This window comes from Physeter macrocephalus, unplaced genomic scaffold (genome assembly GCF_002837175.3).
Source record: "Physeter macrocephalus isolate SW-GA unplaced genomic scaffold, ASM283717v5 random_21, whole genome shotgun sequence".
Lineage (NCBI taxonomy): Eukaryota > Metazoa > Chordata > Mammalia > Artiodactyla > Physeteridae > Physeter > Physeter macrocephalus.
The window spans coordinates 40,123-66,336 of NW_021145309.1; the positions used below are offsets into that span (position 1 = coordinate 40,123).

Here is a 26,214-nt window from a genome sequence, read left to right on the forward strand (position 1 = left end):
CCCTGAGCGTCTTGGGGGCTGCGTTCTGAAGCACTCGGCGGGAGGGGATCCCGGCCTAGTCTCCCCAGAGTTCCTGTGACGCAATTAGCCATATAAGGAGCTTGGCCGGCGCCGCTGAGTGTTTGTTTGGTATCCTAGCAATTACGTCAGAGGGAATCCCTCGCTCGCTCGTGCGCTCGCCCCGCGCGCCTGCGGAACCCGCCAGTGCCTGCGCAGTGCAGCGCCGCCCCGGGGGCTGATATTAATAGGCTATTAGACTGACACAGCGGAGGATCCCCGCAGGGAAGACCCCAGATGGGGGTCCCCCTCACCTCTGGCCGCCCCTCCCATTTCCCCTGGTGGTGCAGCGCCCTCTCTCAGGAATAAGGTCAATCTCCAAAAGCAGACTCTGGCTCTGTGGTGTAGTCACATAGGCGGGGAAACTGAGTCCCGAGCCGGGTGGGAGGGGCTGTGATGCTCCAGGTGAAAGTGGAAGTGGGGGTGGACTCCCGAGGCTCACACCAGCTTCTGCCCTGACTGGCTGTGCGACCTTGAAAAATGTCTTTTCTCTCTGAGCTTCAGCTTCACTTTTCCCGGATGGACAAAGGATGTGTGTCTGGGACCCTGCTGCCCCCAGAGATCCGGCGGCGTTTGGGAGGTACGCGGGTTTGGAGGGGATGGGGAATAAAACAGGGTGAAGTGTCCCTCCTGCTGATGGTGTTGTTAACCTCTCCTTTCTGCTTTATAATTCTATCCGTAGTCAGAAATAATGTATGAGTGTGTGGGCATAATAAATAATAATAGTGATAATAATGATGATGATGAAATAATAATAATAGATGCCATGTATTTAGCACTTACCACATACCGGCTCTTGTACTAAGCCTTTCAATACAAGATTTACAGTCCTTAAAACAGCTTTGGAAGGTTAAGGGAGGAAAAATCTTCATTTTATAAGAGAGGAAAATGATAGAGAGTTTGTGACTTGCCCAAGATCCCATCTCATCCCATCCCATCAAGAAATTCAAAACCAGGATTCCTATTCTCTTCCTGACTTCTGAGAGCTGCCTGGTTCAGTGAAACTCCCTGAAAAGCCTGGGTGTTGGGATTGTTTCAATGACAGTTCCATTGGTGGGGAGTTATAAGCCTTGCAGACCTATCCTGTCTGCTCACAGCATACGCTATGGTAACCCAGGCTCAGAGGGGCAAGCTGCTTACCTAGCCACCCAGTTAGGAAATGTAGTTCAAGAGTCTAATTAGGGTATTTCAGACACCACAGCCTCCAACTCTTAGGCATCCGCTGGTAAGGATCTCACTAGCTGCTTCAGAAACCTGACTTCCTGGCACTTCCCGCTCAGTGCAGAGCCTGGCCCAGCCAGGGCACAGAGGGCGAAGCACTTTAAAATTGTTGAATCCCACAGGCCCAGAGAGGGGGAGGGCCTGGCTCATGGTCACACAGCAGGTATGAAGCCAAGCTGGAGGGGTTGGATGGTTCCTAATTCCCAGGAGAGTCTTGATTCTCTGTCCCAATAGTGGGGAAGGGGTAGGGAGACGTGGAAGGCTGAGGGGACAGGGGGACAATACAGGGAGATTGAGGTTTCCAGACAAAAGCCCAGCCTCAAACACCTCTTCCGCCACGCCCCCTCTGTCTGCAACCAGTCTGGGAGGAGGGACAGGGACTAGGAGATGACACGGCAACCACCAGCAGGCAGTGACTCGGCCCCAGCATCAGACAGGGAGTGACCCCTCATTCCTGTCCTGTACAAGCCCCTCATCTCCTCTCCCACGGAATAAAGGAGACACACAAATACCTACCCTAGCTGCCCAAAGACCTTCACACCCCGCCCCAGGTGGCCCATACATCCACACATATACTCACAGGGGCACACAGGCATTCAGACTTCCACCCACAAGCAGCAACACACACCGCCACACAGAGAAACAGCTTTACACACACACACACACACACACACCTGCAGATAGAAACACACACCTTCACATGGTTACCAACACACATGACACACACATCCTCACTATAGATGCACGTGGTGCTCCTCACACACAATAACAAGAGTAATTCTTCTGAGTACTCACATTAACTTACTGAATTCTCACAACACTCCTATGAGGTAGGAACTATCATTTTACAAGCAAGGAAATGGAGGCCCAGAGAGGTGAAGTCACTTGCCTAGAGTCACACAGCAAATTAGTGGCAGAGCTGGGATAAGAATGTAGCCTGCGGGGCTTCAGAGCCTTTGCTTTTAATTATTATTAAATGAGTTATGTATGTCGATATATTCACATGCAGATGGTCACACTCATGCAGACATTGGACATTCAACCCCCGACTGGCAGACCCAGAATCTAGGTGGCCTGGGCTTACATTCTGGCCCCACCACTTAGTAGTTGGGTGAACTTGAGCTAGTGATGTCTGGAGCCTCAGTTTCCTCGCTGGGGAAAGGAGGGCAGGAATAGTGCCCAGCTCATGGGGCTGGTGAGGGGATTATGTGAAGTGAATATCAGTAAAGCCTCTGGAACATGCCTGGTACATTGTAGGCGCTTGTTTTGTTTTTTTTTAAATTTTTAAAAAAAATTATTTGTTTTGTTTTTGGCTGCATTAGGTCTTCGTTGCTGCGCGCGGGCTTTCTCTAGTTGTGGCGAGCGGGGGCTACTCTTCCTTGCGGAGTACGGGATTTTCATTGTGGTGGCTTCTCTTGTTGCGGAGCACGGGCTCTAGGCGCGCCGGCTTCAGTAGTTGTGGCTTAAGGGCTTTGCTGCTCTGCCACATGTGGGATCTTCCGGGACCAGGGCCCGAACCTGTGTCCCCTGCATTGGCAGGTGGATTCTTAACCACTGCGCCACCAGGGAAGGCCTTATTTTGTTTTTGAAACAAAGCTATGCAGACCTTTGTAGACCCTCATAGAACCGTGACCTTTGCAGACCCTCATAGAGACGTGACCAGAAGCAGAGACACACAGGATCACATTATAGCTTTCATGGGTCCAGGCACTTTTGCCTTTGTGGGCCTCTTTCTCCATAAAGACATCTTTAAAATTATTTATCATCACTACGTTGGTATAAAGACAAATATTAGACATTAAAACATTTCATTTGACCTAGAAGTTTAGTTCTTCCTCGATTTTAAAAGAAATTAAACACTTTCATGGGCCTCTAAAATTACCATGGGCCCTAGGGCCTAAAGTAAAAATTGGCCCTGGAGACACACACACACACACACACACACACACACACACACACTCTCACACTCTCACACACACACAGAGTCTTACTCAAACATACACATGGACGTGAACACCTTGCCCCCAGAGCATGGCATGGGCAAGGCGAGTCTTTTGCCATGAGGCTGAATCCCAGGGGACTTCCAGGAGGAGGAGGACTTGAGTGTAGAGGAGAGGGCAGGACCCCTACTCTGGCTCCCGAGGGCTTGGATCTGTGTGGGGAGGAGCAGGCAGAGCCCTCAGCCTTCTGCCCCTGTTGGGGGTGGGGTGGCAGTGCCAGCTCTGCTTGCTCAGAGCATCCTGTAAATAGCCCCGGGGACCCAACTCTGCCAAAGGGAGCCCTCAGCACGTTCTTCCATTCTTCTTTTGGCAAAACCCTTGCTACTCTGTTCCTCAGTTTCCCCATCCATAGAGCAAGAAGGTTGGATGACCATGGGCTCTGAAAGTCCTTTCCAGTTCTGAAATTTCCTAATAAAAATGAGGAGGAAGATACGGAAAGTAAACACTTAGCTCTGCTCACATGCATTATCTCAGTTAATCCTCACACCACGTCCGCCCCATAAGTAAGTTATTGTCCCCATTGTACAGAGAAGGAAACCGAGGCACAGGGAGGTTAAACCTGAGAGCAGTGCTTCTCAGCTGTTATGTGAAATCAAGTAAACTGGGGAATCTGGTTACAACTCACATCTGGTGTAGTCTTTTGTGTTTCCGTGCAGCCCCTGGGTGATGCCAAGGCTCTGGCTCCAAAATAAATGTCTGTGAGAGTTTCTGAAGCACGAGAGGAGGGGGGTGTGCATGTGTGGGTGTGTGTCCTGCTGTGACCTCCGTGAGGGTAGAGCCCAGGGGGTTAGTAACTGCTGGCTTCCCCATGTCCAGCATTGAAGAGTGAGGGTTCCTGGCTGGCTGGGCCCGCTCCCCACTGAGCAATCCTGGTTGCCTCCTGGAGGGAGTGTCTGTGGTGTTTCAGGGAAGCAGAGTGGTCCAGACTGGAAACTCTTAGCTTGACCCTCCCAATACCCCCTGCATCCTGCATTCAGACTCCTCACTCAGCACAGCCCACAAGGCCCGGCATGACCTGGCCAAGGCTGACCGCTGCAGTCTCACCTCCCGCTCCTCTTGGCCATGTTCTAGACGCCATGGTCTCTCTCCCTAGTCTTCAGGGACTTTGTATGTGCTCTTCCCTCTGCCTAGAGCATGCCCCTTTTTCCTCCCTCTAGCTCATACTCTCTTCCTCCAGGTCTCAGCTCCTGTATCCCCTCCTCCAGGAAGCCCTCCCTGGGTCAGTACCCCTCCCCCTAAGAGCCCCCCTCCCCTCTCTGCCTGTCTGGGTTCATCACTGTCTGGGGACAGTCTGGTCTTCTTCACTGGTCTGTATTCCTATTCAGGCCCGGGCCAAGGCTGTCCAGGTCACGGCCAAGTCCCCAGCACAGTGCCAGGCACTCAGCAGGTGCTCAATAAATATTTGTGGATTAAATGAATCTTCACCATCCACTCATTTATTCATTCATAAACTCTGACAGACTGCCTTGGACAGAAACATATCTGTCTTGCTCAGAGCTGCATAAATGCCTACAGAACAAGGCACACAGATACACAGCATCACACACTCGGATCCCATTATTGTGTACACTCTTTCCCATGTATGCTCACAATTATACACACGCACAGTTTCACATGTGCGGGCGTGCAGACGCAGCTAAGTAGAGGCCACCCTCAGATGCTGGCTTGTCTCAGGCCCTGGTCCAGGGACCCCCTCACTGTAGGGGCCAACCTCTCACCCACCCCAACCCAGACCCTCCCAGTGTGGTGGTGTATCACTGGCTATAACCACTCCAGGCACTGGGTGGCAGGAGTGCTCAGGGAGGCCTGAGCAAATCAGGAGGACTTCCTGGTGGAGGTGTTTGGACAACTACTGTCGAGTCCTGAAAAGATTCAGATAAGGAGGGAGTCCCGGAAAGCCCTCTCTCCTTACTGTAGACATGTAAGACCAAAGAAGAGGAAGCAGGAGACTGTGGGAAGCTAAAAGGAAGGACTGGACCAAGGTGGTGCGGATAATGGTTTTGGAGACCTTTCCAGCTGCACTTTGAATGAAAATAATATGAGTAGAATGAATAATATAGCTGGCAGTCACTAAAGAAAGCTAACCAGGGGCCAGGTGCTACATACAGATCCACTGTATTTTCTTGTTTAACTCTTCCAATACCATTATAAGGAGGGCACTACCTGTGTGACACCAGGCAAGTAACTTAAGTTCTCTGGACCTCAATTTCCTCATCTGTAAAGCGGGGTTAATAACAGCACCTCCCTCCCAGCATTTTGAGGAGTAAATGAGTTTGTATGTAAAAATGCCTAGAACAGTGCCTGGCAGAACGTATGTTCCCTGTAAGTATAAGCTACAATGGCAATTATTATTATCCCCACTCAACAGATGAGTAAACTGAGGCCAGGAGCCCTTAGGGAACTTGCCTGACCTGTGGGTTTCTGTGGAGTGAGGGCTGGTTACAACCCAGGTGGTGAGGCGCCACAGTTGTGGGTGGACGGAGGCAGGGCCTCCCCGCTCTGGGGTGTTTGCATGTGTGAGTGCACGTATGGTGATTCCATTGTTCTCTACACAAATACCCAGACCCCATCCCACCCCAAGCAGGTCAACCAGCTGCTGGCCACAACCCACAGCCTCCCAGTCACACCCGAGCGGGCTTCCTCTTCACCGCCCAGGGGCCTCCCCACCGGCTCTCCCCCGCCTCCCCTTCCTGCACCCCCTTCCTGCACCTTGAGGACGCCTGCGGCTGGACTGGGTGGTCTCAGCCTGGAGCTGCCTTGTCCCTGACTCAGGCCCGACGCCCCCTCACTGACCCGAATGCGGCCTGCCCGGCCCCCGCAGCCAGACGGACACGGGGTGGTGGTGGTGGTGTCATGGGGGGGGTCACAGCGGGCCACGTGCCCGCGCCCGGGGTGGCTGAATTCCACCTGTGATTCAGTCGGCTTGTCTGGGCCACTGGGGGGTGCCCTGGCTGGTGATGTCAGCGGCCAGGTATGCGGCCGGGGTTTCTCCGAGGTGACTCAGGCGCCTGAGCTACCCTCTCCCTCCTGCAGACACTCTGGGCAGCTCTCCAGGGCCGGCAGCCAGCAGCCTGACCCTCCCTTCCCGGCCTCTTCCACGCCCTCCACACCCTCCACACCCCTGAGCTGTGGGAACAGCGGGCTTGGGGACAGGCAAATCTCAGAGGCTAGGGCCCCAGGCCGGTCCTGGCAGCCCACCAGGACCTCCTCACCTCCCCTGGAGACCAGAACTCACAGGTTATTGCAGGGTGAAATTCATTCATTCATTTATTCATTCAATCAGCCATTCAAACACATGTTCTCAGCACCTCCCCTGTGTCAGGCTCTCTAGGCACCGGAGACAGAGCTGAGAACAAGACAGAAATTCCTCACAAAGCCCCATCAGAGCCTGAACTCTGTACAACATTATTATTGCTATTGTCACCCCCTCCCGAAATTCCACCAGCCTGCAAGACTCAGGCTGGTTTCTGTTCCTCCAGGCAGCTCTCCAAACAGTTCCAGTTACTTTTAATCCTTAGCCCCCAAACCGTCCCTTGAGGGAAGTCCTTTCAGGACTCTGACCTTCAACCAGCCTGCTGCAGCCTTTTCTTCCCTCTTGGACTTTACTCATTCCCAGTCCCATTGAATGACTTGAACCTCTACTTTCCCCACCCCCAAACTCTGCTCCTCCACTGCCTTCCCCAGAACCTGAGCTTCACAGTGATGATCATGATTGTCCTTGCAGACACTGAGCACTCCCTAGGTCCTTACACCAGGGTCAAGACTTAGAGACACAGCTTCATTTGGTCAGCCGCCACCCCTGGAGGAGGCCTGTTATCATGCCCATTTTGTAGGAAGGAAACTGACACACGGAGGTATTTTGGTACCCACTAGCTCAGAACCACGCCTGAGTCTGTAGCTCAGATTCTGGACACATGCATACAGGGGCACACAGAGAGGAAGGAGTAATACTGCTGACAGTCGAGTGTGGTATTTTGTAAACATTTATTCTGTGCCGAGCACTTTCCAAATGTTCTCTACATGAACTCATTTACTCCCCACAACAGTCCCATGAGTGAGTACAATTATTATTCCCATTTTACAGATGATAAACCTGAGGTACATAGAGGTCCTAATGCTAATACAGTTCAAGTCCACAAATATTGACTGAAGCTCTGCTATATTTCACACAGTGTGGTGGGTGCTGAAAATTAGAGCTACACAGCTAGATGCAGCTACCTAGACCCACAAAGCTGGAAGGCAAACACAGGAGACTGCCACCCAGAAGCACAGAACCATTCACACAGTTACACAGACGTGTGCATTTGACATGGACACACATGAGTCACTGACTCATTTACTCAACAAATAATTACTGAGCACCTACTGTGTGCAGGGCAGTGCTGGGGACCCAGTGGTGACCACAACAGCCCTGGGCCCTGCCCTCATGGGGCACGCAGCCCAGTTGGGGAGACAGTAAACAAACAAATATATAATGAAAAATTGTGATAAACACTGTGGAAAGAACTGTGAGAGACAACTGGCTGACCAACAATTACCTGCATAGCTACACACAGATGACCATACATTGAGATCCAGAACTACACACATACACACACAGCCAGAAATGCAAGCTAGTGGCAAAACCGTACACATCCATAGGTACCTACACACACATTGTTTCACGTATGACCACACAAAAAGACTCACAAGTACACACATGCGAACACATACATGAACACAAGTCAGCAGGGTTCAAATACCCATACATCCAGATACACAAATGCAAACTGGGGAAACCACTCACTCAGTCCAGCAGTTGCTCTCACACACGAAGGAAGCCTTCCTGAGCATGCTCTCACACAGGAAATCCCAGGTAGACACATTGTCACCGACAGAATCACTCACCAACTGTCACAGCCATTCACAGTCACACACCCAATTTCTTCTCTCTCCTTGGACATTCACCCCAGCCCTGGTCACATGAAGCTACTGGATGGGGGGTGTCGGGGTGTGTGTTGGGGATGAGCTATTAAAACCTTCCAGCTGTGGACAGCTTCCCGGACACAGGATGGAAGGACCTCGGGCTGCTTGTCTGATGAAAGAGCCTCCAGAAAACAGGCAAGAAAAGAAAACCCGAGGGGAGCGGGGAAGGGAACGGGAGGGAGCTCTCGCGCTGTGGCTCCAAGTGTGTAATGGGCGCGCACAGGTTGTTCACTGTGCCTGTCTCCACTGGTTGGGACCCCAAACGGAACAGTGCACCCAGAAACCCGGGAGTCGGAGGCAAAAGCAGCAGGCCAGAGAAGAGTGCTTGGATCTATTTCAGTTGTTATTGTTTGGGGGAATATGAGACAGCCACGGCGCAGGAGATGCTGGACAGACAGACATGCCTGGGACGAGGGGGCGCAGACGGACAGATACCCAGCGGAGGCGGTCCCAGGTCAGACAGGAGGAGCGGGTGACAAGCAGACGGCGGCTGTCTAAAGGGAAACCGGCAATTTGGGGACCTGGTTCTCCCCCGCTCCCATCACCGCAGCGCCCCCCCCCCCCCGCCCCACACACACACCAGGCTCCCGGCCGGCCAGCCTGGCCGCCCTGGAGCAGTCTTCTCGGAAGAGCACCTCCGCGTTGAAGATCTCTGAGGGGCCAGGGTTAAGGGCAACCTGCGCGCCAGCAGCGCCCCCCCCCCCCCCCGCCCCACACACACACCAGGCTCCCGGCCGGCCAGTCTGTCCGCCCTGGCTGGTCCTGGTTGCGCCCTGTGCGGCCGCGCGGCCAGGCCCGGGACAAACAGCCTTCACGTTGCTAAGCGACGGCGTTCCACAGCCCGTCGCGTCACCGCGTCTGCGCGGGCGGGGGGAGGGGGGTGTGCGGAGACAGCGGCCTTGTCATTTGTTGACGTTGCCTGGCAACCGCCGTGGCGCTGCCGGGCAACGCCGGCCGACTGTTCCTTCTCTTAAAGGGCCAGGAACACTTTACTGGCTCCAGCTCAGACCGCGCCGGGGCACTGAGGCGCTGCTGGGAGAGGGGAGGGTTGCTCCCCAGGCGTCGGGGAGGTTTAGGGGATTGGAGACCGGGTTATGCCCTCTTGGAGTAGAGGAAGAATACGAGGCAGGAGCTGTTGATATTTGAACTAAAGTTTTTGAGATGTTAGTGTAAGATGTTAGGTTGATTGCACATGTGCATAGGCGCACTTGTGGGCACGCAGGTCCACGGGGGAGTGGGTGGCAGAGATAAACCGATAGAGAGACCTGGATTCAAATACCCACTCTGTGACCTTGACCTGTAACTTCCTTTTTCTGAGCCTCTTTCCTTCCTGAATTGGGAGTGAAAACATCACCCGCCTCCAGAATTGTGACTGTATGAAATCCTGTTAAGCACTTAGTACATAGTAAGTGCTCCGTACATAACAAGTATAATTATGTTATTTAACAACTGGGTTCTGTCCCTTCTTCACTGGGATTTGGAATAAATGAGATGGTGTTTGTAAAGTACTTATTGCAGCACAGCGTGCTTAATACACCGGGGCTGTCATATTATTACTGATGTTTTTATTATTTCCTCCAGTCTGTAAAGGAACACATCACAGGGCATTGGCAGTCATTGCCTTTCTTGGTGTCTTGGGGTGCAAAGGCAATGGAATCAGGCAGATGAGGTTGGAATTCTTGTCCTACTGGACCCTGGCTGTGTGACCCCAGAGCAAGTGCCTTGCCCTCTCTGACCCTCTACTTCCTCCTCAGTGAAACCTATGATCTCTCACTTCTCACAGAGTCACTTCCAGGTAACAGTCCTGGGTGAGGGGTCCCCTCTCATTGGGAGTGTCAGGTCACTGCCCCACACGTCTGCAGCATGACTCATGGGGCTATGTTATGTAAAGCTCCTAGATTCTGCACAGAGGGCAGGTTATATAAACGTGTTTAATGTGCATCCTACATGTAGGGCCTAAGGAGGGAACCTGGCTTGGTAAGCCTGCAATTGCCAAACTATGGCACTGGTTGCTTCTAGGAAGTAGAGCCTATAAAATGTGGGCCACATGTATACTGTTGAAAATGTGCCCCTCTTGGGGTCTCTCTATCCCCCGAAATGATTGTCTGTCTCTCAGTCTCTGTCTCTTAATATGCCTCCAATTTCTCTCTGCATCTTTCTGACCCCTGTCTCTCTGTCTCTGTTACACCATCTCTGTGCATTTCTGTCACTCTGTGTCTCTGTTCCCCTGAGTCCCTTTCTGGATTTCTGCCCCCCTCCCACTCCCCTTTCTCTGAGTCTTTATCCATTTCTGGGTCTGCCTCTGTGATTCTCTTTTATTATTTAATTTAACTCCCAAACTTGTTCCCAAAGGGATTCCATGGATTCTGGATAGCTCCAAGCCCCTCACAGCTGAGTGCTGTGGGGTGCTGGGATGGTTCCTCTGTTCTCTGGACCTCTGCTCTTCCCTTTGTGCAAAATTAGATGGAGTAGCTAGTGCAAGTCCCCATCACCTGGGGAGCTTGATCAGAGTGGATTGCCCCAGTCCCACACCCAAAATCTGTGGGTCGGAATCTCAGAGAAAGAAGTGGCAGAGATTATGACATACGAGATCCTGCCTGAGTAATTCTGAGCAGCTGAACTGAGGCCTCCACACATGTGTCCCGACGCCAGGGTTTTTTTTTTAATGTTTTTTTTAATTGAAGTGTAGTTGATTTACAAGGTTGTGTTAGTTTCAGGTGTACAGCAAAGTGATTCAGTTATATATATATATTCTTTTTCAGATTCTTTTCTCTTATAGAGTATCACAAAATGTTGAGTATAGTTTTCTCTGCTATACAGTAGGTCCTTGTTGGCTGATGCCAGGTTCTGATGTCACATAATAGGTGAGGTTCTGCGGAGACATGTGGCCAGGGACAAGAGTGATTTCCCCTGCAGGTAGAGGGTCCTGAGTGTGAGGAGTCAGAGAGACAGATCTGGGGGTCAGGGTGGGGACAGAGAGAGACAAAGACAGCAAGACAGAGAGAGAGAGAGAGAAAGAGACGGAGAGATATGGAAACACAAAGAGATAAAGCCAGAAATTGCGTTTGCTGCACATCACCTGAAAAGGTACCTCCACGGTGGAGGGCCACGTACCTATCTGCCTGTGAGTGTGTGACTGTATTAAACAGGTCACTGCAGGCAGCACTGGGGTGTGCCTGGGTCCAGTGCTGGGACTGAGTGCAGGAAGCGGATGCTGGGCTGGGAGGTTCTGGGTGTACCCTCTCTACATGTACATGCCTGCCTTTAAGCAAGTGTTCCGGGCCAGCATGGGTGACTACCTGACAAGCGGCACACCAGTCAGGCAGCATTCTCCATCAGGCCACCACTTTCTACGCCCACTGGGTGCGGTTGATGAGGATATAGCTCCAGGGGTCCTGGGGCCCACATGGATAAGTTTAGGTATAGTTCCAGACTCTGAGGGTGTTTCGGATTTGGGAATAGCCAACCCAGTAGAGGGGTACCATCTTTGGAGCCAGACCGAGCTGGGTCCTTGGGCAAGTTGAGTGACCTCCTGGGGCCTCAGTTTCTGCATCTGTAAAATGGGGATGATAAAGACTTCTGTGAAGATTTTGTGAGCACCCCCTAACTAATGGTAACTAATGCCATCTACTGAGGGCTTGCCATGAATGTGCCTGTCAGCAAATGCTACAGCTCTATGTTCAAACACCTCCAGAATCTGATCCCTGCTGCACCTTCCAAGTCACCATCACCTCTTGCCTGGACCATTGCCTGGGGCTACTCACTGGTCTCCCTGCCTCCACTCTGGCCTCCCAAAGTCTATTCCCCACATACAGTCAGAGGGATGCTATTTAAGTCAAAATCACTCCATGTCCCTCTTTTGCTCAAAACCTTCCCATGGCTCCTAACTCACTCAGAATAAAAATCAAAGCCCTCACCATGGCCCACAGGCCCCGTGTCTCTGCCACTCCGTCTCTCCTTGCTTTCTCTGCTCCAGCCACACGGGCCTCCGGCTGTTTATCCAACACACCAGGCATGTTCCCACCTTAAGGCCTTTGCACCTACTTCTCCCTCTGACTGGCATGCTCTTGGCCCAGATATCTGCAGGCTCGTCTCTCACCAACTTCCAGTCTTTGCTCAAGCCTCACCTTCTCATGTCGGCCTTCTCTGACCACCCTATTTAAAACGGCTACCCCAACCCTCCCTCCCCCTCCACCTCCACCTCCCCAGCAATGACCACTTTCCAGTGTGTTACATAATGTGCTAATTTGTGCTTCTATATCGTCCATCACCTCCTTCCCCACTCCCGAAGTGTAAGCTCCCACGAGGACAGGGATCTTTGTTTTGCTCACTGTTGAATTCCCAGCACTTACCACAGTGCCTGGCACATAATGGATGCTCGATAAATATCTGTTGAACGAATGAATGACGGATGGGATGTGCCAGGAGTGTGCCACGAGCTCCAGGTCGGTGAATTCACTGAATCCTTACGACAGCCCTATTGTCACGACAGCCCTCTGTGCTGGGCGCTACCCATTTTACAAATACGGAAACTGAGGGTCCGAGAGGGAGGCCCCTGAGACAGAAGCGCAATGGCCCAGACGATCTGAGGTAGATTATGCTGCCCTCTGGGGCGTCCCTGCGGACCCGTGGGGTGTCTGTGTTTAGCCTCGCTATCCCCGAGTTTATTTCGGGGCCCGCTCCTTGTTTGCTTTGTCGCGCGGTCTCTTTATCACTGCGCCCCAGACAGCTCCCTGTGGCTTCGGCCTCCACGAATTTCTCGAGGTTTTCTGGCTCCGGGGCCCTGAACCTCTACTTCCGCGTTGCCGTCTCCCCGGGTTTCTGCGCCCTGCGGGCCTCCGGAGGCGAAGGCCCCTGCCCTGTGAGCCCGCTCCGCCTCCGCGCGCAGTCTCGGCCTCGGCGCGGCTGGGCTCGCAGCGGGCCGCCCTGGGGCGGGCGGGGCCTGTTGCCCGGAGACCAATGTTTTGCCGCCGCAAACTGGGTCTCTAGGCCACCGCGGGAGGGCGGCCTGGGAACCCGAGCCGGGCGTGGGAGCGGGCCGGCGAAGGGCGCCGGCGGCCAGGGGCCTGGGGCCGGGGAGGGGCCGGGGGACCAGGCGGCTGTCTGGAGCCGGGAGGGTATGGGGGACCCGATTTGGGGAGAATGAAGTAGGAATACTGGGGCAGTTTCGGGGAAACAAGAGAGGGCTGGGTTTAGCGACGAGAAAGAGTATTCGGGGTCAGTTTGAAGGAGGTGGGGAGGGGTTTGGGGAAGACAGATGATGGGGAAAGTTTGGGGGAGCCACGGGAGGAGATTGGGAAGGCGGGGGCGGGGTAGAAAGCGGGGGCTAGTTTGAGGGACCCGGGAGAGGGGCCCGCGGATGGGTGAGTGAAGGAGGGCGTGGGAAACTGGACGTTTAGGGGATTCAGAAATCACAGGGGACTGGTGTGAGGGCAGGGAGTTTGGGTAGAGGACATATCTGCAGGCTCGGGGAAAGAGGTGAAATTTAGGGAGGACAAGAAGTCAGGGTAGAGAGTTTGGGGGAGATAGGGATTCTTGAGGAGAAGGAGGAGGCTTAAACGGGCCGGAAATAAGGGTGAATCAGAGGAGAGGGTGCCCTTGCCACTTCCAGGCTCCTGGCGGGAGGGCCCTTCCCCGCCCATTGTCCCCGGCCTGGCCAGGACGTCCGGCGACATCCCTGGGGACGCGACGTCGGGGGGTTATGTAACACTGCCAGGCCCCGGGGAGCGGCGGAAGTTAGGACTCCCGGGTTCCTCTCCACGCCCCATCCCAAGGGAGGGACACGGGTCGGGATCCCCGAGCGGCTTGTGACATCACACTTGGGCGGAGTCCATCAGAGGCACGAACTCCTTTTCTTGCTCACCCCCACCGCACTCGGGAGCGAGGACTGAGATCTGAGACCCTAGGTGGGGAGGGGTATCCCAGCAACGCCATTGGCTGAGGTGGCCTGATGGCCAGGGCTGTTAGGCAGAAAGGTAAACTGAGTCCCAGAGACTGCTGACCCCTTTCATTTCATTCAGTCATTCAACAAAGATGTACTGAGCCCCTACTGTGTGCCAGTTATGTCCTAGGTGATGGGGACCCAGAAGCAAACAAAACAGATGTCCCTGATCTCAGCAGCCTCTGGGCTGACCCGATTCTGAGCCCAGACCTACGCCATCCCAGCCAAACGTTGTTGAAACTAGACCTTCTTCACTAAACAGAACACCAAAACGTGGATCCTCTCACCCAACTTTCCCCAGTGCAGGGGGCAGAACACATCTCTCAGCTGCTGAGTCCCTGGTCTCTAAATGACTGCATCCCTGTCACCCCCACCCCCCGTGGCCTGTCACTTCCTCCCATCCTCATCCCCCCAACGGGGCATGACTAGGGATGCTGGTCATAACAGGCAGTTGGCGAATCACTCAGACGTCATAACAGCCGGCTGTGCTATCACCGTGTCCCTGAGATGTCATCAAGCAGCCTCAGTCTCTTCCTATGAACACCTCTGCGGCCTGAGGAGGGGGTGCTGCCCTGCTGCCAGGGGTACCTCAGTCTCCCAAATGGAGTGACTTACTTCCAGCTAAGCCCTTCATCAGAAGGCTCTGGAAGTTACCTTCCTAGCTTTCCTCACTCCTCCTCCAGGCAGCCCCCTTGAACTCCCTGCCACTCCCCTCCAGTTCCCTGGGCTCTGGCCCTTTGGACTTTTTCCTCTCTGATCTCACATGCTCCCATACCTTCAATTTTGAAAAACCTTCAAAGCCAGGCCCTTGATAGGACACATCCCTGCATTTCTCCAAGCCTCAGGCTTCACTTCTCTAAAATGGGTATAGCTATGGTGCCTGGCCAACACACTGGGTGGTGAGTGATTTGAGCAAGGTCACTTCTGTGATGGGCTTAGCACAGGCTGGGGACCTTGTGAGAGCTCAATGAATCCTATTGGCCAAGGTACACAAGAAATAGTTAACAGTGAGAAGTGGGGATCAGAGGGAGGAGGAGAATTTACTTTTTCAAGGTATACTCTTTTATTTGCCAATACATGTTCCCCCAATTTTTTTAAAAGTTAATTAATTAATTAATTTTTGGCTGCCTTGGGTCTTCATTGCTGCGCACCAGCTCTCTCTAGTTGAGATGAGTGGGGGCTACTCCCCGTTCCAGCGCACAGGCTTCTCATTGCACTGGCTTCTCTTGTTGCGGAGCACAGGCTCTAGGTGCACAGGCTTCAGTAGTTGTGGCACACGAGATTACTTGCTCCTCAAGTGTGGGATCTTCCCAGACCAGGGCTCGAGCCCGTGGCCCCTGCATTGGCAGGCAGATTCTTAACCACTGCACCACCAGGGGAGACCTTCACTGACTTTCAAATCTGCTCTCTCCTCCTCTTTCCCCTCCTCCCACTCCTACCTAGGTCCAGGCCCCTCCTTTCCCCCTCCCTTCTTCAGTCTACCTCAAGGAAGCAGTCAGAAAGGTCTTAAAACCTTCCTCTGTCCCTGCCCTGCTCAGAACCTACCATGGCTCCCCAGTGCCCTTTGGGGAGCTCCTCACCATGTGTCCAGGCTCCTCACCATGGCCCATGGGGCCCATTTCTGTCTGGTCCTTGCTGACTTTTCCAGCCTCCTAATTCTTTGATCCAACTACATGATTCTTCTTGCCTTAAAGGATCCTCCAGCTCAGTCCCTTTGCGTGGCAGTTGAGTCCCATCCAGACAACATAACAGTTGGACACCTGGCTAAAGCTTGGTGTCCACTAGGGACAGGGACACCACTTGAGGCTGCCTTCCATCCACAGCCAAAGAGTTCTGCCTGAATTTTCACCGAAGCAACATCTGTCTACTACACTGTGTTCCCTGGGTTCACACAGGACAGGGCAGGTTCTGTCCTGTGATATTTCAGAGACTAGAAGGATGCAGACTTTGAACCTCAGGTAAATGCGGTATAAGATCCTTGAGGCTGATTCTTGGAGTGGGCACTGAAAGAGTCACAGGATATCAGAGTGGGAAGGTGCCCTAGAAGATCCAAGTGCAAGGGGGAGACCTAGGCCCAGAGGGAGCAGGGTTCCTGGCTGTTCCCGCTGCCTGGAGCTGTCGTGTCCCATCACTGACTTGCAAGGGAGGGAGGACTCATAGTAGAATTGGGTTTGTTGAACTAAACAGTGGGTGCCAGGCTGAGCCCTGACTCTGGTGACCCCAACCTTGGTGACAGCAGACCTGTGTCTGACCCCAGTCTGAGCCCCAACCCTGGCCCAGGCCTGAATCCCTGACCCTGGGCACAGTATGAGCCCTGAAACTGGTTAAGACCCAGAACTAAGCCCACTCAATCCACTGTAGAAACTAAGCAAGAAGTCAGAGCCTCATCCCCAGCCCTCTGCTTGCCGGTCTGGTGTGACTTCCTGTGACCTCCCCATCCTCCCCCCGCATAGAAGGGGAGCTGAGAACTGGAAGGCGGGGGGCGGATTCAGAGAGGCGCAAGATTCGTGCTGTGGCTGGGGAGGGAGAATAGGGACAGGGCTTCGGGAAGAGTAGGTTGAGGACTTGGGGAGGGGGCGGCAGGGCAAGGAGTGAAGGTTAGGATAGGGAAGGGGGAGGTAGATAATGGTCAGGGATGAAGAATGGAGGGGAAGCAGAGGATGCCGAGGACCAGGAGACAGGGGATCGGGGGATGGAGGATTGGGGGGTGCTGATTCGAGGCTGGTGACAGGTTAGGGTCAATGCGGCGACGGCGGGGGCCGATCGTCCGGCCGGGGCTGCGCGGCGAGACCCAGTTGAGCCCAGGCCCACCCCCAGGCCCCCCCGCCCCGCGCTGCTTCCCCCTTCCGCTCCCCGGAAGCGCTGAGTCGTACTGCCTTATCTGGAGGCCGCTATTTCGGGCTCAGCTCCTAGCGCGAGGACTATTTTTAGCGGCGCTCGGGTAAAAATGGACGCGGCGCAGCGCGAGTTCCAGAGGCCGTGCGCGCTCCCTCGCGAGAACTGGGGGCCCGGGCCGCGCGCACTGAGTCACCTCCAGCCCAACCGCCCCCTTTCGAGGAGCGCGGACACTCCCCCGCCCATCTGCACGAACTCTTGGGTTCCTGGACGCCTGGAAGCCAGCGCGGCTCAGAATATTCCAGGACTATCGGGACGCATCCACCCGGGCTCAAGCGGCTGAGGGCCGACTTTTGGGCAGAGGCGCCGCGCCCCCTGGTGGCTCCTGCGGGGATAGCAGGCAGGGGCCGGGCCAAGAGTTCACAGACCCCCCAGATCCCCAACCTCCGCCACACACCCATTTTATAAATGAGGAAACTGAGGCCTGGAGAGGAACTGGATTGCATCATGAATTGCAAGGTACGCTCTTTGAGTTTCAGCTTGGACACTTCTCTTAATGGAGAACCCAGTACCTATCAGACGCGCAGGCTCAGCGGCCATGGCTCACGGGCCTAGCAGCTCCGCGGCATGTGGGATCTTCCCGGACCGGGGCACGAACCCGCGTCCCCTGCATCGGCAGGCGGACTCTCAACCACTGCACCACCAAGGAAGCCCACTCTTTGTTTTTATAAGCAGTATTTATCTAGTCATTCAACAAGTATTTATCAAGGGCTTGCAGGGTGCTGGGAACACAGCAGTGAACAAGGCAGAAGAGAGATCCTTGCGCTCGTGGGGCTGACGTTCTAATGGGGGAGACAGTAAATAAATAAGGTGATTTCAGATTGTGGTAAGCACTGTAAGGGAAATAAAATGGGAGTATATATTATAATAAAGGGGATACTTTGGTAAGAGTAGTCAGGGAAGGCCTTTTTCTGAGGAGGTGACATTCTAAAATGACCTTCTGAAAAAATAAAAAATAAAAAATAAAATAAAATAAAATGACCTTCTGGTTTCATGCAGTCCCCTCACTCATCCCATTTCATGGACCTGGAGACAGAAGCCTGGAGAAGAACCAGTTGGGGACTGAGCTTGTACAGTGTAGATTGCATGAGCTTTCACTGCATAACTGTTCAGTTCCAGTTTGGTCTCCTCCTGAGCCTGGGAGCTTATTTCCTCCCAGCATAGCCTCTCATCATCAGTAGTAGTAATACTGATTACTAGTTTTTAAATAATAGCTACCTTTTATCCAGCACCTGCTCTTTGCCTAGCAGTCTACTAAATGTCTCACCTGCGTTAATTCATGGAATCCTCACCCTAACCCTTAGAGGTGAGGTAATATTCCCACGCCCCATTAACGTATGAGAAAATCTGTTTTCCAACCTTCCTTTCCTCCCAGCCACATGGGCATCTACAGTTTTGCCGGCCTTCTGCTTGTTCTTTGGGAAACCACCCCTTTCTCGATTTCAGTTCACCTGGATGTCTTGGGGCTCACCCCATCCTCCGTTTCCAGGGAGTGGCACGTGTCCTAGGCCCAGCCAATCAGAGTATTCCAGTTGGGCTGTCCGTTGACGACAGTGATTGGTTCAGGGGTGAGCATGTGACCCATTTAGGACCATGAATGATGGGACCATTGGCTAGGAGCACTTTCTTCCCTTTGCGGTGGCTAAGAGGATGAGATGTGAGCCTAAAGCTGCTAGGGCTATCTTTGCTACCTCAAGGAAAATCTTTCTGAGCAAAAAATCAGAGAAATATGAAACCCAGAGATGGGACAGTGACTTCATATCATCATTTGAGCTCCTGGATCAAGCTGTAACTGAAGCTGCTTTTACTCAACCTTCTGAACATGTGAGCCAATACATTTCCTTGAACCAGTTTGCATTTGAAACTGAGAGACTCCCAATTAATTCGCTTTCCCTCTCTATGCTCCGCCCCGCAACCAGGAACTGGTCCTGACACTTTCCACTGCCCCTAGTCCTTGGGAGTGGATCACTGTACCCCCTGAAGTACCCATTCATTGCACACTGCCCCCGTGGAGGCATGCACTGCTTGTATACATCTGTGCCCTCTACCCCCCACTGGGCAGGCACTCCTGTGGGGACTTTGGGTCTGCTCATCTTCCTGTCCCCAGTTACAGACCAGGATGAGAACCTGATATCAAGGCTACTGTCCTGGGCAGGACCACTTTCTGCTGTCATCACTGGCTGAGGGTGAAGTTACCCTACCGCACCTTCTACTTTCTCCCACTGTCAGGATTTCAGCCCTGTCTGAGCTCTGTCGGCCTCCCAGCCGCTGCTTCACCGTCTCTCCCATGCTCCAGACCCATGTGTCTAGGAGCCTCTTGGATACCTTCCTCCGGTTGTCCCACAGACTTTCGCCCTGACCTCAACAGCTTCCTGCTACACCTGTGCCTCCTTCTCCCAGGTCCCCAGCTCAGGCGTAGTCCCACATAGACCCCATCTCCTGGACCAGAGTTCTGGGCCTCCTCCTGGTACCTTCCTCCCCTTACCTCCCATAACCCATCACTCATCTCCATTCTATCTTTTAAAGATTTTATATATTCTCCTTCCTCCCCCTCCTTACTCTGGTCCAGTTGCCTATTTGGTCCCTTTTCCCCACTTCATCCTTCATCTCTACACTCATCCCTGGTTTCCTGCCCCAGTTCTGCCCCTTCCCATCTAGAAGGATTTTGCCTAACCACAGACCTGCTCCTGTCAGGTCTCTCCCCTGCTCAGAGCCTGCTATGATTCCCCAGTGCTCTAGTCCTGTGACCTACGAGGCCTTCCGTGGCCTGCTGCCTTCTTCAACCCCATCTCTTGCCCTCCACCCCTTTCCCCAGCACACATTCACTGTGCCCGCTAACAATACTCAAACAGCTTGCCTTTCCCCCAACGCATCGTTCATGCCTCCCGACTTGAACATTCGGCTCCCCTCTGCCCAAACACCTTTCCCATGCTTCTCCACCTAGTGACTGTTTTTCCATGCTTTGAGGTACAACACAGCTATCCCCTCCGCTGAGAAACCTAGCGTGACTCCCTCCGACCTAAGCAGGGCCCCCGCCTCTCAAGAAACCTGGTCGCTGCTGTAGCTCATTCTCTGCCTGACCACGTGTCGGGCCCTTTGCACGCGGGGTCTCACTGAGTTCCCCCAACAGCCCTCAGGGCACAGGGACGAACACTTCCAGTTTCTGGATGAAGAAACTGGGACTCATGGAAGGAGTCACAGCTCGGGAGGGGACAGGGTCAGGATTTGAACTTGTGATCTCACGCAGCCTGGCTCATCCATGAGTACTTTATCTCTGTTTTGTAAGTTTTTATTTTATAACACTCTCAGTAGAGGCACACACGTATATAATTTATGAATAAAAAATATACTCCATGTACCAAGTGGCCGCAAAGTACTGCCTGGCACTGTGGTCTTTCTGGGTTAAGTAGCTTCTTCACCTGGGCCTGGTGGAGGCAGGGATCTGAGAGTGTCCTTTAAGGCCACATTTTTGACATAAGCATCAGTTGCTCTGTTTGAATAAGCTTCTGACATGGATTGTTCCAGAACATCCCAAGAAATCCCGAGGCTCAGCGGCCCCGGAACAAATGGCGTTCCAGCATCTGATGTCCTCCCAGATGGAGAAACAGCAAATTCCATGGACCAGCACTGTCCACAAGAAATAGGACACTAGCCACATATTCAAGCTTAAATGCCCTAGTAGCCACACTAAAAAAAAAAAAAAAAAAAAAAGCCAGAAGAAACAGGTGAAAATAATTTGTTCCTGTATTTTATTTAACCAGATAGACGCAAAATATTATTTCATACGTACTCAATGTCAGCAGTTCTCTTCCCTTTTATAAATTTATTTATTTATTTATGGCTGCATTGGGTCTTTGTTGTGGTGCGCGGGCTTCTTATCGCGGTGGCTTCTCTTGTTGCAGAGCACGCGCTCTTGGCACACGTGCAGGCTTCAGTAGCCGTGGCTCGTGGACTCTAGAGCGCAGGCTCAGTAGTTGTGGCGCACAGGCTTATGCTCCGCGGCACGTGGGATCTTCCCGAACCAGGGCTCGAACCCGTGTCCCCTGCGTTGGCAGGCAGATTCTTAACCACTGCGCCACCAGGGAAGTCCCTCGGCAGTCTCTTACATGAGATAGTTCTTAAATGAGATTTTTTTAAATCACGCTAAGTCTATGAAATCTGGTGTGGATTTTACACTCATGACACATCTCATTTTGGACCAGCCATGTTTCAAGTGCTTAAAAGCCACGTGTAGCCAAGTGGCTGCCATATTGGACATCACAGCAGTAGACGGTGCCTGACCACGGATCTGGGAGTATGGCTTCCTCAAAGTCCAGCTTTAACATGGGACAGTGTGCCTCCAGGTGACAGCATGGCTTAAGGTCAAGATCCTAGACTCTGAAGCCAGACTGCTGGGTTCAAGCTCTGGAACTTCCAAACTGCCACTCCAGCCTCTCTGCACCTCAGTTTATTCCGCTATGATAGGAGAATCACCAGCAAGACATCAGAGGGGTTTTTGTGAGGATTAAAGGAGTTAATAGATATTTAAACACTTAGAACAGGGCACATATTAAGTGCTGTATGGGTGTTGATTTTTATTATTATTTGGCATTTTGTGAAGGAGAAAATCTCTCGACTCCACATTAACAGCGGAAGAATGAAAAACTCCCTTAAAGACTTCCCATCCTTGTGGAAGATGTCCAGAACATGGGGGACACACGGGACTTCTAACTGCCACATGTAGGACGCACAGACCACTCTGGGCTCTCAAGGGCAAATGCTTCAGCATTCTCCACTGGAACGGGTGTGTGCAATCACAAAGCTTTGGACACCTCCCAGTCTAAACTCTGCCACATATTGTCCTGTTCTCATTTTTCTGTTTTAATCTGTGTAGTGGGTTGAATGGTGTGCCCCTCCCCCCACCCAAGATAAGTCCACCTGACACCTGTCAATGGAAACTTATTTGGAAAAAGAGTCTCTGCGGATATAATTAAGGTTAGGATCTCGAGATGGTATCACCCTGGATTATCCAAGTGGGCCCTAAACCCAATGGCAAGTGTCCTTTTACAAGAGAAAGGCAGAGGGAGATTGGACACAGATAGGAGAAGAGATGGCCGTTGTGAAGATGGAGGGAGAGATGAGAGTGATGGGGCCGCCCAGGAACACCTGGGGCCACCAGAAGCTGGAAAAGGCAAGGAAGAATCTTCCCCAAGAAAATTCAGAGGGAGTGTGGCCCTGCTGATACCTTGCTTTAGGATTTCTGGCCTCCAGAACTGTGAGGGAATAAATTTCTGTTGTTTTAAGCCACGAAGTTTGTGGTAATTTGTTAGGCAGCCATAGGAAACAAACACAGTCTGTTTAGGGGCCTGTCTCCTTCCACCCTGAAGACAGAGTTTCTGTGGCTTTCAGCTGCTGTCTCACAGCAGGAAACAGGCTCAGAAAGAAGGCAGAGCCAGAACCAGAACTCAGGTCTCCGGAGCCTCATTCCAGATCCAGGGGGGTCACTGTGGAAACTCGCAGGGTATTTTGCCTGTTAAAGAAATACAGAGTGACTATTGAATTTTCTTTTAAGGCAGTGGTTGAAAACACAAGCTTTTGTTGGAGTCCTGGTTTGTTTGCTTACTTGCTTTGTGGCCTTGGTCAAGAGACTAACCTCTCTGTGCCTCAGTTTCTCCTTCTATAAAATAGGGATAACAAGATAAGTCATCTCAGAAAGCTGTGATACGGAGTATAGGAGAATTGTTCAACTTTGCCATTTGACGTTGTCCTGAAAGTCTTTGCAGATGCTATAAGACAAGAAAAATGAGATGTAAAGATGGGAAGGCAAGACATAAAACTAACGTTTGGATCATTTCAAAGGACAACTAAGAGAATCAACAAACTTTTTGTATGTTTTTGGCCACGCTGCCCGGCATGTGGGATCTTAGTTCCCTGACCAGGGATCGAACCCATGCCCCCTGCAGTGGAAGTGCAGAGTCCTAACCACTGGACTGCCAGGGAAGTCCCTCAACAGAATATTTTATTTTATTTTTATTATTTACTTTTTAAAAAGATTTTAATTAATTTTTTTTAACTTTAGCCATCCTAATGGATGTGAAGTAGTATCTCATTATAGGTTTTTTTTTAAAAAGTTAATTTATTTTTTGGCTGCGTTGGGTTTTCCTTGCTGTGCGCGAGCTTCCTCTAGTTGCAGTGAGTGGGGGCTGCTCTTCGTTGCGGTGCACGGGCTTCTCATTGCAGTGGCTTCTCTTGTTGCGGAGCACGGGCTCTAGGTGCGTGGGCTTCAGTGGTTGTGGCACGTGGGCTCAGTAGTTGTGGCGCACTGGCTTAGTTGCTGCCTGGCACGTGGGATCTTCCCGGACCAGGGCTCGAACCCATGTCCCCTGCATTGCAGGCGGATTCTTAACCACTGTGCCACCAGGGAAGTCCCCCACTTTAATGTTTGGCTCAACAGAAGATAACTGGGTCTTCACCTCTGCTTGGGTGCTCAGTCTGTTGTGATATTTTGCAGGTTGCATTGAACACTCAGGAGAGAGTGAGAGTGAAAAAGGGAGGTAAGTGTCTTAGTATTATTATGATAATCATTTTGACCTCGGGGACCTCTTGAAAGAGTGCTGGGGAACCCCCCAAGGTTCTGTGGACTGCACTTTGAGAATCACTCCTTACCTTTGGGTTCTATAGGGCCTAGAGACAGTGTCCTAGGAACTGAACACCTCTGGGGCCATGGGACCTGGTTCAAGAGACAGCTCTGACTACAAGCAAGGTATTCTCTGAGCTTCAGTTTCGTCATCTCTAACATGGGGTTGGTGATGATGAAAATAATAAAAGTACCTCCCTCCTAAGGTTGTAGTGAGACCCATAGGAGATAACTCTGACTCACACCTGGCATGTAGCATACAATAAACATTTGCTATTATAGTTTGGGAAACGTCATTTTATTTTATTACCAACACTTCTTATTCATGCAATTAACTTCTCCAGAGGCCTATCTTGTGCTGGGCAGTGCTGGGGACATGGTGATGAATGAGAAGGGCCTGGCCCTGCCCTCATGGGGTTCCCAGTCCAATGGGTCACAGAGTTTTCATTTGTGAGGGATTGCCCTTAGCACCAGGTCCCTGAGGAGCATGAGTTCTTAAGACTGGGGAGGCAGGGAAAGGCATTCTAGGGAGTGGGAACAGCATGCAAGGAGCCATGGCAAGTGGAGAGGGGGACAGCTGTGGCCTGATGGTTGGCCGGCTGTGTCCATTTCTCTGCCCCCAAGATGCCTCAGTCCTGTTGCTGGTGAGAAATAACGTGTGTATATCTGGTTCATCTTTTTAATATTTATTTATTTGGCTGCACCGGGTCTTAGTTGCGACACGCTGGAATCTTCTTTGCAGCATGAGAACTCTTAGTTGCGGCATGTGGGATCTAGTTCCCTGACCAGGGATCAAACCCGGGCCCCCTGCATTGGGAGCGCAGAGTCCTAGCCACTGGACCACCAGGGAAGTCCCTCAACCCCTCTTCTTGTGTAAAGTTAGTTCCTCAATTCTGGGCTCTTTTTAGGAAGTCCCACCTCTGATCTAACCTCAGTCTCTCATGCTGCAGATCCTCCTTTTGCTGCATATCCATCCACAGTGCCCCGTGGAAACTTGGGACGTCCCAGCAGAAGAGGTGCCCGGGATGGGGCGGGGTCAGGTCCAGCGCCTCCACTGTCCCCCATCCGGGGGCCGCTGCTCGGGGCCGGGTGAGTCAGCCCCCGGCGGCTCCCGCGTCATCCTGGCCGCTAGGCTCCGCGCTATTTCGGGCTCCGGGCGCTATAAATAGAGGCTCGCGGAGCAGAGCCGTTCCCCCTCCGCTCGGGCGCCCCTGCGTCCCTGGACCCGCCGCGATCGCCGGGCCGCGCGTCACCGCGGCTAAGTTTAGAGGCGGGTGGGGACGTCGGCCGGGTCACTGCTCCCCTCGGCCGCGCCCTCGCTTACAGAGCCTTCGGTCCGGCGGCGATCTGCCCCCCGTCCAGAGTCCCTCGGGTGGAATTAGGGGCGAAGTGTCTCCATATTCTCCATCCCCACCCCAATCCTTCGGAGGCGCAAAGGAAACTCGAAGTTGGGATTAGGGGAAGGTCTGGGCACTGTGCTACAGCGGTGGCCACAACAGCTTCAGCCTCTGGTTGGCCAGCACTTGGTCAAGGGCTATTTTATTTTTATGGACTCGAGGAGTCGCCCGGGAACTTCAGTTGGGACTGGAATTTGAACTTGGAGCGTTTGGAAGAAGGACGGGGAAATAAGAGTACGGACAGCTGTTAGACTCGAACTCGCAACTCTGGGAGCCGGAAAGATGCGAATCCGGAATCCGAAAGTTAAATTTGGGAAGAGTGTAGGAATCAAACTTGGAAATATAATATATTACAGAGCCGAGGACAACTTTTCTCCCCCTTAACTAACGTAAATAGGCTCAGAGTTACTTGAACCGCGCTCAGCGGGCCCTTTGCCGCACTTCTGCGATAGTGAAACGGGTCGGGAGAAACGAAAGGGCAGCCCGCCGCCTTCTCACGGGTCTTGCCCCGGGGTGGGTTCTGGCGCAGCAGTCCCCGGCCCCTCTGCACCCCAAATCCTTTTGTGGGGCGCCATCGCCCCCTGGCGGGAAAGGCACGCTTTGCAGGTTTATTTGGTAATTCCCATTCCCCAACGGGAGAAACTGAGTCCCACCCAGGCTGGCTTCCTTCTAGAAGCTCTCTCTGCCCTTGGATTCAGAGACACATTTTCATAGTCCTTCTCTATGTCACTGGGGCCTCAGTTCCTTCATCTGTCAAATGAACTATTGATACCTAAGGGGAGGGTTACTGTGAGGATTTAGCTCATAGTAAGCTATCTATCTGGTTTGATGGGTATATAGTTGATGGTAATATATGTATCTTTTATTTATAGAGCCCCTCTTCCTGTGACCGTGTGGCCCCCTCCCCCATAATCTACTTCACGTCACTGTTTTTTATCATCTCTAGAGCATGTATGACTGTCTGGAACTCTTTATTTGTGGGTTTCTTTCTTATGGTCTGCCTCCCATGAGACCATCAGCACCACAGGGCAGGGACCTGGTCTGATTTGCTGCCAGCTGTATCCCCGGTGCCTGCCACACCGTAGGTGCTCAATATGTAGTTATTCAAGGAATGAGTGAACC

At 52.5% G+C, this 26,214-nt stretch overlaps 1 long non-coding RNA gene across 1 annotated transcript; it reads left to right on the top strand.

The window, feature by feature from the left end:
- The first annotated feature begins 17,064 nt into the window (after nucleotides 1–17,064).
- On the top strand, nucleotides 17,065–23,821 carry LOC114484784 (uncharacterized). The gene is made up of 3 exons (XR_008616494.1): nucleotides 17,065–17,538; nucleotides 23,570–23,612; nucleotides 23,740–23,821. It is a non-coding gene; the product is annotated as an uncharacterized lncRNA (long non-coding RNA).
- Nucleotides 23,822–26,214: the final 2,393 nt, after the last annotated feature.